This window comes from Tasmannia lanceolata, unplaced genomic scaffold, assembly GCF_043159265.1.
Source record: "Tasmannia lanceolata isolate RefF3 unplaced genomic scaffold, GAP_Taslan_0.1 ptg000037l, whole genome shotgun sequence".
NCBI classification, from domain to species: Eukaryota; Viridiplantae; Streptophyta; class Magnoliopsida; order Canellales; family Winteraceae; genus Tasmannia; species Tasmannia lanceolata.
The window spans coordinates 63,323,716-63,336,781 of record NW_027518714.1 but is presented as its reverse complement, the minus strand read 5'-3'; the positions used below and the strand labels follow the sequence as shown (position 1 = coordinate 63,336,781).

Here is a 13,066-nt window from a genome sequence, read left to right as displayed (position 1 = left end):
ATTAGCTCAAAATCTGGATCGTCGGCATAAAGATCAGGAAAAACATCAAATCCATGTACCTCGACCCGCATCGTAATAAGTAGAGCCACTCGACGACTCAAGGCATCGGCCAGTCTATTGCTAGTGCCAGCCTTGTGCTTGATGATAAATGCAAACTCCTGTAAATACCCAACCCATTTTGCATGCCTTCGATTGAGCTTTTGTTGGCCATTGATATGTTTGAGCGCCTCATGGAAAACAAGATAAACTCCCGATGCACTAGATAGTGCTGCCAATGCTTCAATGCTTGCACAATAGCATAAAACTCAATATCATAAGTAGAATAATTAAATCTTGCACCACTGAGTTTTTCACTGTAAAAAGCAACCGGCCTTCCTTCTTGCCTCAAAACGGCTCCAATGCCCGGATGGGAAGCATTACAATCCACTTGAAAGACTTTCTCAAAATCTGGCAATGCTAGAACTGGAGCTGTAGATATCTTCTCTTTGATAAGCCGAAAGCTATCATCAGCTGCAGATGTCCAAGTGAAGGGTTATTTGTCTTCATACTGTCGGTGATATGTGTTATAAGACTGTTGAAATCACGAATGAAATGCCGATAAAAAGAAGCGAGTCCATGAAAACTACGTACCTCGTGAAGTGAACGCGGCACTGGCCACTCTAAAATGGCTTTCACCTTGTCTTGATCAGCTTTCACACCTGCATCTGAAATAATAAAACCAATAAAGAGCACTTGATTAGCAATAAAAGTGCACTTCTTAAGGTTTAGGTACAACTTATCTCGTCACAAAGTATCCAGCACTTCACGCAAGTGTTGCATGTGGGAGTCTGTTGAGGGGCTATAAATCAGGATGTCGTCAAAGTAGACAAAGACAAACCGTCCAACAAAAGGACGCAACACTTGGTTCATAAACCTCATAAAGGTGCTAGGTGCATTCGACAACCCGAACGGCATCACCAACCATTCATAAAGGCCCTCACGTGTCTTGAAAGCAATTTTCCATTCATCTCCAGGGCGAATCCGAATCTGGTGATATCCACTCCTTAGGTCCAACTTGGAAAAGACCTTTGCACCCGCGATTTGATCAAGCATGTCATCAAGTCGAGGAATCGGATACCGGTATTTCACAGTTATCTTATTAACGGCACGACTGTCAATACACATGCGCCAAGACCCATCCTTTTTTGGTGTGAGCAAAGCCGGCACGGCACAAGGACTCATACTTTCTCGAATTAGTCCCTTGCTCATGGCCTCCATTACTTGCCGATGTAACTCTTGGTGTTCTTGTGGGCTCATACGGTATGCAGGTCAGTTCGGTAAGCTTGCACCTGGAACTAGGTCAATCTGGTGTTGTATGTCACGCATGGGAGGTAGGCCTGATGGAAGCTCTTCTAGCATAATATCAACAAACTCGGTTAAGAAGGGCTTTACCACATCATGTGGTGGTTGGGGTGAGGAACCATTTTTATCGATCAATGCATACACCACTCCACTCTCCTCTACTTCCTCCATGAATTTGTTTATAGATAGCAAGTTACTGGCCTCCCCCATTGCGGGTTTGGTCGAGCTACCATCTCTCATGGGAGCGAGAGTGATTTTTACATTGTCCTTAATAAATGTGTATGTATTTTTTTCTCCCATTGTGATTAACACTACGATCAAATTGCCACGGTCTACCCAATAAAAGATGACAAGCATCCATGGCAACTACATCACACCAAACATTATCGAAATAACGTTTTCCAATTGAAAAAGTGACCAAACAACGAGTCGACACGGTTACCTCGTTTCCTTTCTTAAACCAAGAAAGCTTGTAGGGCCTGGGGTGTTGTTCCGGCTTGATATTCAACTTTGTTACCGCCTCGTGTGAGATGATGTTCTCACTGCTGCCTCCGTCAGTAATTAACTTGCACACCTTTCCGCCGATTGTACAAGTTGTATGGAATATGTTACTACGTAGCCAATCTTCATCCACATCTTGCTTGGGCACCAAAAGGATCTTTCGAATCATCAAGGCCTCTCCCGTATCTCCATAGACAAGATCATCTCCATCAACCTCATCTTCCTCCTCATCATAAACGGCATCGCCAACGCCATTGAATTCGGCATCCCCAACGTCCTCAATCATCAATTGTTTGGCTTTGGAGCGCATTCCGATGCATGGTGGCATGGCTCATTGCATCTAAAACAATGACCCGATCTCGCCGTTTGACCACGATTGCTTGGGCCAAAATTGTTCCACTTACTTCCAGAATTGGTTGTAGCACCATGGGAGGGGCGTGAAGCTTGTTGTCCCCTTTCACCATTTGTTGGCCGAGTTGTGGATTGAACGGAATCATTTCTTGGGGCTGGCCGTGGCTTACCGTCCCACGATCCCCCAACCCCGGTTCCTCTCCTGGATAATTATTTTTCTGCTGCAATAGCTCGAGGATATGCTTCCTCCACCATCCAAAGTGAATGGAGGGCAAGCATGTCTTGGATGTTTTGCCGCAAGCCTCCAATGTAGCGTGAGGCTTGTTGTTCTTCAGTCTCCATCAAATCAGCCCTAGTGATGAGTTGATAGAACTCATTCGTATAATCCACCACGGAATGGCTCCCTTGTTTCAAATTTCGAAGGCTATCATAGATCGTTTGCATGTAGTTGAAGGGGAGGAATGTCTTCTTCATCGCCTTCTTCATCTTTTCCCACTCAACAATTTTGGGCTTTCCTCGTCATTCGCGATTCACTTTGAGTTGTTCCCACCAGGAAGATGCTCGGCCACGCAATTTGATTGCAACTAGTTTCACTTTTCGATCTTCAGGATCATCTTTTAAATCAAAGATCCGCTCCACGGTTTACAACCAATCGATGAAATCTTCAGGTTGAACGCCGCCATAGAATTCGGGCATTTCAATCTTCAAACCCATCTCCCATCGGTGATAATCCATACTCCTATCTTCATATTGTGCTTGTGGTCCTCTCTGCGGAAATTTGTCATAAAGTGGATTCTCAAAGACACCCTCGGACCCATAGGCATCGTCCTTTTGGATGCTGGCTTCGTGTAGCATAATCATCTGCGTCAAATCTTCTACTTGTAGTCAAAGTTGATCGTTCTCCATAGCTAGATCAGGTTGAGATCCTGCAGGAGTGGCGATCTCCTCCAAATGTCGTGTACAGCGCTTCGGTGGCATCCTTTGCTCTGATACCAACTAACGTCGGAACCACATACAAGTAGCAACACGAGATTTGTGCAAAGAGAGTATGAATAAAAGTAATGATGGTGCTAGCAGCAAACCGCATTTTGGAGGAAACTCCAAGATTCAAGAACAATGTTTTTCTCAGAAAACATTCACTTCATTCAACGTTCAAAAAACTACCCCAAAATGCAGCCGTCCCACCCTTTACAATGCATAAAATCTATTTTAGCCAAGTAAAGAAAAACAAGAAATTATAATTTAGAAGCTATCCTAAAATACCAAAACAATAATTTAGAAGCTATCCTATAAGACCATTACACCGATTCGTTTTGTAAAGTTGACAAAACTAATATAGAATGTTGCTGATGACACGAAGGCTAATAATAGTGTCGTGTAGAAATCTTGCCCCTTCACATGCACTTACCTTTTCACGTGCACGCACTTGCTTTTCTCCCATGCACCTTCGTAGTGGTAACGGTTCTAATATTAGCAAGCACAGCCGATGGCCTTGTAGGAATCAATTTGTATCTAAATGATGCTCCTAATATTAGAAACACATAGAACGTCCATGCAGCATGGTAAGCACTAGTTGTGGGCCCTCTTGGGATGGTCCAACCACGCAGCGTTCGCTTCGACGATCCGATCAAACGGTCCTGCATCAGTTCTCTTCTTCCTTCTTTCCAGACCTTCTCCTTTACTGACGTCAGTGTTGTAAGAAGCACAAATGGGAGCTGGTTTTCCAATAGCATCATGACCCTCACCACTAAAGACTGGTCATGTTTGCTCAACAATAACTTGTTTTTGTTTTCTACAGTTTCTGCGACGAACTCCAGAAGAAAGCAACCATCCTTCAACATCATGCATGCGAATTCCTCATCCGATGATATCTTGACATTCTCATCATAACACTCCCTAACTTGATACACCACCCTTAACAATTCCTTGTAGAATGGCTCTACCAATTTCACATTGCCATTGGATTCAGTATATAGATGCACTGCCGTGACCTTGTACTCTTCAAGTCGTTTGAGATGGGTTTTTCCGAAGTGGTAGGAACCTAATGAGACCACCTCTGGATCGAAACACGCCTCGTTCGATATTATTTTTCGCAGGATCTCTGTTACCCTCCCTATGGTAATCTTTGCCACCAGGTCTCTCTTCTCTCATATATTAACTTAGCAGTGAGGGAGATTGTCAGTTTTCTCATGTTCTTCGATTTCGGCAGGAGGGTGCTCAGGGAGCATATGGGTAGCAAGAGGGCGCGTCTTCTCATATTCTTCGATTTCAGAGACGAGCTTCCCAGCTTGCCCTCTAATGAGAGGAGGGAAGAATTTAGCCATAGTACCGTGCTTAAGCCAACGTTGAGTCAAGGAATACAGGAATTAGCCCAGGGGATGGGGGCTACATATTGTAAATACTTAATCCATAAATCACTCTTAGAACTTACGTGATGAGTACAAATTGTAGCTTTACTACTTAAAGCCTACCCCACTTTTTTCTCTGCCTCACTCTTGGAATCAAAGTACAAACTTGCCATCAGTTCATAAGAAAGTTTCAAATATATAAATCAAGAAAGGAATATTGTGTCTCATTCACAACCTATGATACCTTCCGCCATTAATTTTAGCCTCCCACAAAAAGAGGATGGCTGATTTTGGTGTAAAGTAGCATCCCGGGCAACAAAGCTTAGATCACCTCATCTCATGAGTAGAGCATGTTGGTAAGTGTTCAATCTAGGAAGTTGAGTTAGCTTTGAATGTTGAGCTCATTAGAAAGGGGGGGAGAGAGAGAGAGAGAGAGAGAGAGAGAGAGAGAGAGAGAGAGAGAGAGAGAGATTATGGTTAATTATGATTTATTAAGGTTGACGATAATGGTGGTCTTAAAGGTCATAAAGGGAGCAGCTTGGGGTACAAGGGTGGTCTTAAAGGGCTTGGGGTTGCAATTAGAAGGTGGTGATCGGGGGTAGGGGCGGAGCCACGAATTTACACTTGGGGGGACTAATTTACACTTTGCCTGCATTGGTCATTGGTGTTGGAGGGGGGCAAAAAATTTTATATTTACAGTACCCGGAATTTAATGATTTTCAATTGTGATTCTTTTATGCATTAGTTTTGACTTGTGTTGATTTGTTTTTTTTTTTTAATGGACTTCTGTTGCTGAAATTAATGTCATGTTTTATTTGAATCTTATCTGAATGGTGTTATTAAATTGATAATATACAACTTGGCTCTCAAATTACAATTGATATACACTAAATTAAAAAAATATTTAGTTAACTAAACACTAATTGTCTAAAAATTGTAATTTTCTCTGCAATTTTTTTATTTTGGAATTTTTTTCATGAAAAATAACTTTACCAAATGATAAAAAAAATTGATAAGAGGAATGCTAGACTCACAAGAGCCCTTGCAAAAAATCAAGGAAAGGGTGCCCTCATTGGTCAAAACTCCTTTATGGTAGTTATGACCGTGATTTTCTGTGCATCCTAAATTGATTTTGACCAATGAGAGCGCCCTTCCCTCATTTTTTGCAAGGGCTCATGTGAGTCTAGCATTCCTCATTAGATAAAGACCATGAAAAAAATTAGATGAAGTCTTCGATAAAGATGATCACAAGATAATATCAAAATGTTCTCTATATGTCTGTTCTTTGCATCATGCACAAATTTTAGAAATAAATATAAATATTAATTGAAGATCTCAACAGAGATGCAGAAACTTGCCACTAATATTTAGTTTTCCCTTGTTTGTTTGTACATCCACATCTAGTGACTGATATTTACACCCCCTTGTTTTTTATACCGTGTACCTCTTCATTCTAGAATTCTACTATAGCTCATTGGTCATTGGACTCTGCAAGATGACTTGATGAGCCATTTTAGTAGGCTAGTAGCTTATGAAGGACTTTAATTTAAGATACGCGCATTATACCAAAAGAAGGGGATTTAAATAGGGTGCAAGTATATGCATTATTATTTTGATGGTGGCACCGTGGCTTCTCTGGACAAAAAAAAATTTGTTTCCACAATTTAGATACCCTGTTTTACAGCCAGAAAGTAAAAAAAGGAACCTTAGAAAAAAGATGAATAGAGAAGAGTTAAGAGTAGATGAGGTCTCTGTGGGATTAGAGGTAGAGGTTGGGAGTGTGAGAGAGAGATAGAGATAAAGATTGAGGGAGAGTGGGAAGGAAAGAGAGATATTCTGATATGGTGGGAGAAGCAGAGCATATCATTGGAAGGAAATCCCAAAATATTTGGACTTGCACAGAGAGAGTTATTAGAGAAACACCAATAAGGGCATTGTCCTCTTCCAAAAAAATGGAAAATTAAAGGGGGGTAAAAGAGCAATTCCGGAAAACTCAATTATGGGATAAGACAGAATCAATTTTTTACGATTTTTAGGGCCATATCACTTTGGAATTTACACTAAAAATTTGGGGGGGGGGGGGAGTGGCCCCCCACGCTATATGTGGTTCCACCACTAGATACGTGGGCTGAATTTAATGAAAGAGAAGAGCAGCAGATGGCTCTTCTTGATGTGGCAAAACGAGCAGTAGATGGCTCCTTTAGGCAACTCTCGGAAGGCAACAAACTCAACTCAACTCAACTCAACTCAACTCAACAAAGCCTTTGTCCCAAACTAGTTTGGGTGGGCTAAATGAATCCTTTAGAAAAAAATTCCTGAAGAAGATAAAAGGAACTACCCAGCTCTAATCCTGGTTCTAGTTGGGTTCTTCTACGTGGATCATTTTCTTCCATTCTATCCTATCAAAAGTCATGTTCTCTGTTATGTTCCTAGCTATCAAGTCTTTCCTTACTGTTTCTACCGAAGTTGTTTTCGGTCTGTAACAAAGCAACTCAAATTTTATTTCCAATAAAAGATAATGAAATTGTTTACAGCAATAGCTATTTATAAACTTCTGAAAATAAAAATCCTAATCAAACTAAACCACTATGCTAATCCAACTAGAACTAGGAAATAAATAAATTCATAAGATTTCTCCAACTTATCTCCTTGGACGAACTACTAAGGTGAGAATTTCATCCACACTAAAAATCAATTTTAAAATCCTAATATATCTCTACTATTTCCTAAAACTTCTCTAAAACTAATCCCAAAAAGATCACAAATAAAATCCTACAAAAACTAAAACTCTAGCTAATTTCTTCAAGTGTAGTAATCACGTCGGCCATTGATCTAGATGCCGATGTGTTCTCCTTGCCCTCTGATGATTGGCTTTCGGGATGCATTCATTCACAACAATTTCTAACGGATCGACGATCTGGACTGTTGAATTTGTCACGTGAAAATAAACTAGGCCCCCGAGGGGGGAAGTAATAAAAAATCTGAAGAGCCTCTTCCCCTGCTCCCACTCAGACGAGACTATCTGCATCATTGTTCGCTGATCTATGCACATTCTGAAACCGTACATGGAAATTTGTCACACGCTCCTGGATCTCATCTACACGTCAAATCTCCTTTTCTCTCCCCTGCCTTCTCTCTTTGTCTCTCTTTATCAATGCTTATCAACATCAGATGAAAGGGATTTCCCAAGATTACCGCCCCAATGTTTCTCTTAATGTAATATCTTTATTAATTAAGTGCAAGTTCGAAGGGGAAAGAGATGGGAGAAGAGTGAGAAGACGAAAATTAGGGCTTGGATTCATTGTTACTTACTGAAGAAAGTAGATCTTGAAGGAGGATTGGTTACTGAAAAGATGATAAATGGCTGAAGCATGTTTTTACTGTTTTACCACGGGATTTTTCAACAAGGAGGGGGAAAGAGAGTAGTAAAAATGTGAGAAAAAAGAGATCTGAATGTTTGCATCGTGTTTAGAAAACTTTTCTGGGTTAGAAAACTCCATCTGCAATGGAGATTTATGGGTTGAAAAAACTCTATTTGATGCAGAAATCTCTCATCTCTCTCTCTCTCTCCCTCTCTCTAACTCTCTCCAGCCAATTTCTTCTATTTATCGAAGCTTTTGGGGTATCAAAGATTCAAATTATTTTTCTGTTTTTTTTTCATTCGTTTTCTTGTTTTCTATCTTCCTCTTATTCTTAGGTTTTCTTTCAAACCTCACTTGTCGGAGTCTCTTATTTTTCAAATATGTTCTCTGGCATTTCTGAGGTTTAAGATAAAGGAGATGCTTATGAGAATTTGAGGATCTAATATGTATCTTCCCCTGCATCTGTTTCTTCTCTATTTTTATCCACAACAGGGCCTTAGCATTGTTGAGAAGTTTGATCCCTTTATACTGTTCTGGCTTCTGATTTTTTAATGTGTACTTGAATAATTTTGTAGGATTCTCAGTGGCTAGGGAGTATCCTTCTTTTTAACCCTGTCCACTTTTTGGAGTATTTTTCTTGGATGTTTGTATGATGTTTCGCTTTTTTTGCATAGCATACTTATGGATATCCTATACAAGGTTTTCTTTATATGTTTCATTGTTCTTGCATCAATTTGTATGATTTATAGCATTTTTGTGAATCAATATGATGGTATTTGTAAATCAATCTCCGTATGTGGACAAGTAGTATCCTTGTCTGAAAAGAGGTATCTTCATTGACATTGTAAGTTTGAGTAACAGAGATTGTTACATGTTGGGCATCAGATGTGACATGAGCTAATTCCAAGATTCTACTTGTGGATAAATACTGAAGAAAAGTTCATTTAGGTGGTTGAGGAAATACAAACTGTAAACTGTAAATAATGTAAACAACATGTTTAATGCGACAATATAGCTAAACATGTTTAAATCAACAAGTTTAAATTAGATTTAAAGCAGGTATAGGGTGAATTAGGACAATTTGGAGTGAAAAATATACTATTGCATGAGGCTCAATGCGACAATATAGAAAAACCCGACCCGACCTGCCCGACCTGAGAAATTATCTCGGGTTGGGCCGGGTTTATGAATCGTGGGTTTTCTCCAAATAAACCCGACCCGACCCGAGATAATTTCTTGGGTAGGGTAGGGTTCTAGAAAACCAGACCCGTCCGACCCAAGTTGCAACCCTACTAAGAACTCCTCCCACGCCTACTGGCCATGGACTACCCAGGCTCGATCCATCGAAGTTGAGCATCAAATACCCTTGCATAGGAGGAGTCCACCTGCGGGGACTTCCTTATTCTCGAGATAAACCAAAGAAATTGTGGATCTTGACCAAGGTAATAGTCAGATAAATGATTTTCATAGACACGTTTTATGAGCTTTTGACTAAGCCCCTAAAAATTATGTCATTGCTTTCCTTCTAGGTAGCCCATATCGTGGCTAGCATCACAACACTTCGTAAGATCCTCCCCTCCTCCTCCAAGGGTCAATCATCCAACTTTTAAGAAAATATGTCAACCCTCTAGTAAAAACCCATTGAAGCCCAAATCTCCCAATAATATAGCACCAAATATCTCTGGCAAACCTGCAATGTGATATAAATCTAAATTTAGATGTAATAAACATGCAATATAAATTTAGATGCACAAGGTTTTGGTTTCCAAAAACATGTCCCCACTGTTGCTCTTCTTTATTGGATAAAATTAAATGTTTATAAAAAATTTATAGTTACACTACACACTTGTACTAAAATGTATGCTACCCACATGCCCTCAAGCTTAGCTTAATCAGCTTATTATTTACTTATTTAGGCATATTATTATTGAATAAAATAAATAAATAATCCTATATTCTTATAAAAAGCTATTTAAAAAAAATAGTTAATGATCAACATAAATATTCAATTGCAAATAATGCACAAAAGTTTGGGCCCACATAAACAAACAACATATTTTTATACTCATTGGCACAATCCAACTATAATAAATTGCCTCAAACTATCACCTCATTGTTATAGTTCTCAACTCAACTCAACAAAGCCTTTGTCCCAAGCTAGTTGGGGTCGGCTAAATGAATCCTTTAGCAACAAAAATCATGAAGAAGGTAAAAGGAGTCTACTCAGTTCTAATCCTGGTTCTAGTTGGATTCTTCTACGTGGATCATTTTCTTCCATTCTATCATATCCAAGGTTATGTTCTCTATTAAGTTCCTAGCTATCAAGTATTTCCTTACTGTTTCCACCCATGTTATTTTCGGTCTACCCCTACCTCCTTTTAGTCTCTCAATTTGGCATGAGTCACCTCTTCTCACCGGAGCATCCAAAGGCCTACGTTGGATATGTCCAAACCATCTTAAGTGGTGCTCTCTCATCTACTCCTCGATCGGAGCCACCCCCACCTTTTTACTAATGTCTTCATTTTTAATTCTATCTAACCTTGTGTGACCGCACATCCATCTAAGCATTTGCATCTCCGCTACACTCATCTTATGCACATGCTGCTTTTTGGTGGCCTAACATTCTGAGCCGTACAGCATGGCTGGTCTCACATCTGTCTTATTAAACTTTCCCTTCAACTTGGTAGGGATTTCACGATCGCACAGAACTCCTGAGGCAAGCTTCCACTTCAACCAACCTGCTCTTATTCTATGGTTAACATCTTCTTCAATCTCTCCTTCCTTATGTAAAATTGAACCAAGATATCGAAATATATCCCTCTTAGGTACCTCCTGTCCACTCATATTTACTACGTCCTCATCCCGCCTCCTTACATCACTAAAGTTGCATTCCATATATTCTGCCTTAGTCCTACCCAGTCTAAAACCTTTAGATTCCAAAGTAGTTCTCCATAACTCTAATTTAGCATTTACTCCTGCTTTGGTTTCGTCGATTAATACTATATATCATCTGCAAATAACATACACCACGGCACCTCATCTTGGATACCCTCTGTAGGCTCATCCATAACTAGTGTAAAAAGATAAGGGCTTAGAGCTGATCCTTGGTACAGTCCTATTGTAATTGGAAACTCACTAGACGTGCCATCCGCGGTTCTAATACCAGTTGTTGCTGCATCGTACATATCCTTAATCACATCAACATATTTAGTAGGCACTTTTTCCTTTCATTGACCTACCACATAACACTCATGTGTACCCTATCATACGTTTTCTCCAAATCAATGAAAACCATATGAAGGTCCTTTTTATTTTCTCTAAATCTGTCCATTAACTGCCTAATCAAGAAGATACCTTCCGTAGTCGATCGTCCTGGCATGAAACCAAATTGATTCTCTGACACCTTAGTCTCTTTTCTTAGTTTTGCTCAATTACCCTCTCTCAAAGCTTCATGGTGTGACTCATTAGCTTAATTCTTCGGTAATTGGTGCAACTTTGAATATCTCCTTTATTCTTATAAATAGGTACTAATGTACTCTTCCTCCACTCATCAGGCATCTACTTAGTCTTCAAAATATTTTTAAATAATCTAGGTAACCAAACTAAACCCACATCACCCAAGCATCTCCCAGTCTCAATAAGAATATCGTCAGGTCCCCTAGCCTTACCTAATTTCATATTTTTCATAGCTACTCTTACCTCTGATGTTCGGATTCTACGAACAAATCTCCGATTTGTATCATCAAAAGCGTCATCAAGTTCTCCCAAATTTGCTACAGGTTCTCCATTAAACAACTTATCAAAGTAACTTCTCCACCTCTCTTTAACCTCGTTTTCTTTTACTAACAATCTTTTATTCTCATCTTTGATGCATTTTACATGATTCAAGTCTCTGCTCTTCCTTTCTCTCATCTTAGCAAGCTTGTAGACACCTTTTTTCACCCTCTTTCGTACCTAACCCGTGGTACAAATCCTCATATACCTTGCCTCTAGCTTCCCTTATTGTGGACCCCGACCCCGAGGGCGGTGACGAAGGATACGAGATCCCCGTCAATCCTCTAAGATCTCCACAATGTGAATGAGAGCTCTACCAAGGAACTTTCGAAATAGTGCCACTCACAGCATGAATAGCGATATAAATGAGATACTTCTTAATTCAGGGACTAGCCCGGAACCAAGATGTACCTATAACAAAGAAGAGTCGACATCCAAGGAAGTCGGCCCTGGACCCCATGAAATACTCTGTCGGAATAGATAACTAGAGATGCAAAAGTCCGTGCCTGGTGACGACTGAGGAAGATCCGAAGAGCACCCCCAATTCGCCCAAGTGCAAGCACCTGGTCTCTTATGCCATTTTAAATTAATTTTGAAGAGTTTTGGGCTAAAATCATGTGAAATGAGAACGAGTATCCCCGAGAAAATGTCTATCTAAGCATGTATGACCCGGGGATGGGCAAAAGAAAATAAACATCCAAATCCTAACTCACCGCATCTAATCCTAACTCATCACATCTAGGAAAGCAGTAACATTCGCATGCATAGCTACAACTAAGCAGATAATGACAGATAAGATGAGATAATCAGGAAAAACAGTAAAGAGCTACGTCTAAGCAGATAATCAAGATAAGATGAATGAATAAATGCTACAACTAAGCATGTGAGAGGAAAGATAAGCACAACATTAAACTGCCAAAGCAATAGAATAAACACACTAGCAAGCGAGCTTATATAAGAGATAATGCTAAGAAAAATAGTAATCAATCACATGTTAGAAAAGCATGCAATCTAAAAGTAATACATAAGAAAGCAAAGACAAACACACAACGAGTTAAAAGAAGCAAGGAAAGAAAGGAATCGGAAAATCAACGGTATGTGAAGACCAAAAATACCAGGGAAAAGAAAAGGGGATATACGATAGGCTCAGGGGGCGATTCTAAAGGAATCAAGCCCAGTGATCCTGTTTCGCTGAAGATCGGACAAGTCTCGCGATCATCATAGTCTATCGTTGGGCTCAGCGAGGACAATCCCTATGAAGGGGCCACGCTACGTCGTCACCCGTCCCAAAACCCGATAAAACGTTGGAAAACCGATGAAACCCGAAAAACCACGATCAAAATCAAAAATAGAATGCAAAGAGGGCTCTGAGTGACCTGGCAATCACCA

The 13,066-nt window shown here is 40.1% G+C and overlaps 1 pseudogene; it reads right to left on the bottom strand.

The window, feature by feature from the left end:
* Position 1: 1 nt before the first annotated feature.
* LOC143861682 (uncharacterized) lies at positions 2 to 2,170 on the bottom strand (annotated as a pseudogene).
* Between the last annotated feature and the right edge of the window lie 10,896 nt (positions 2,171 to 13,066).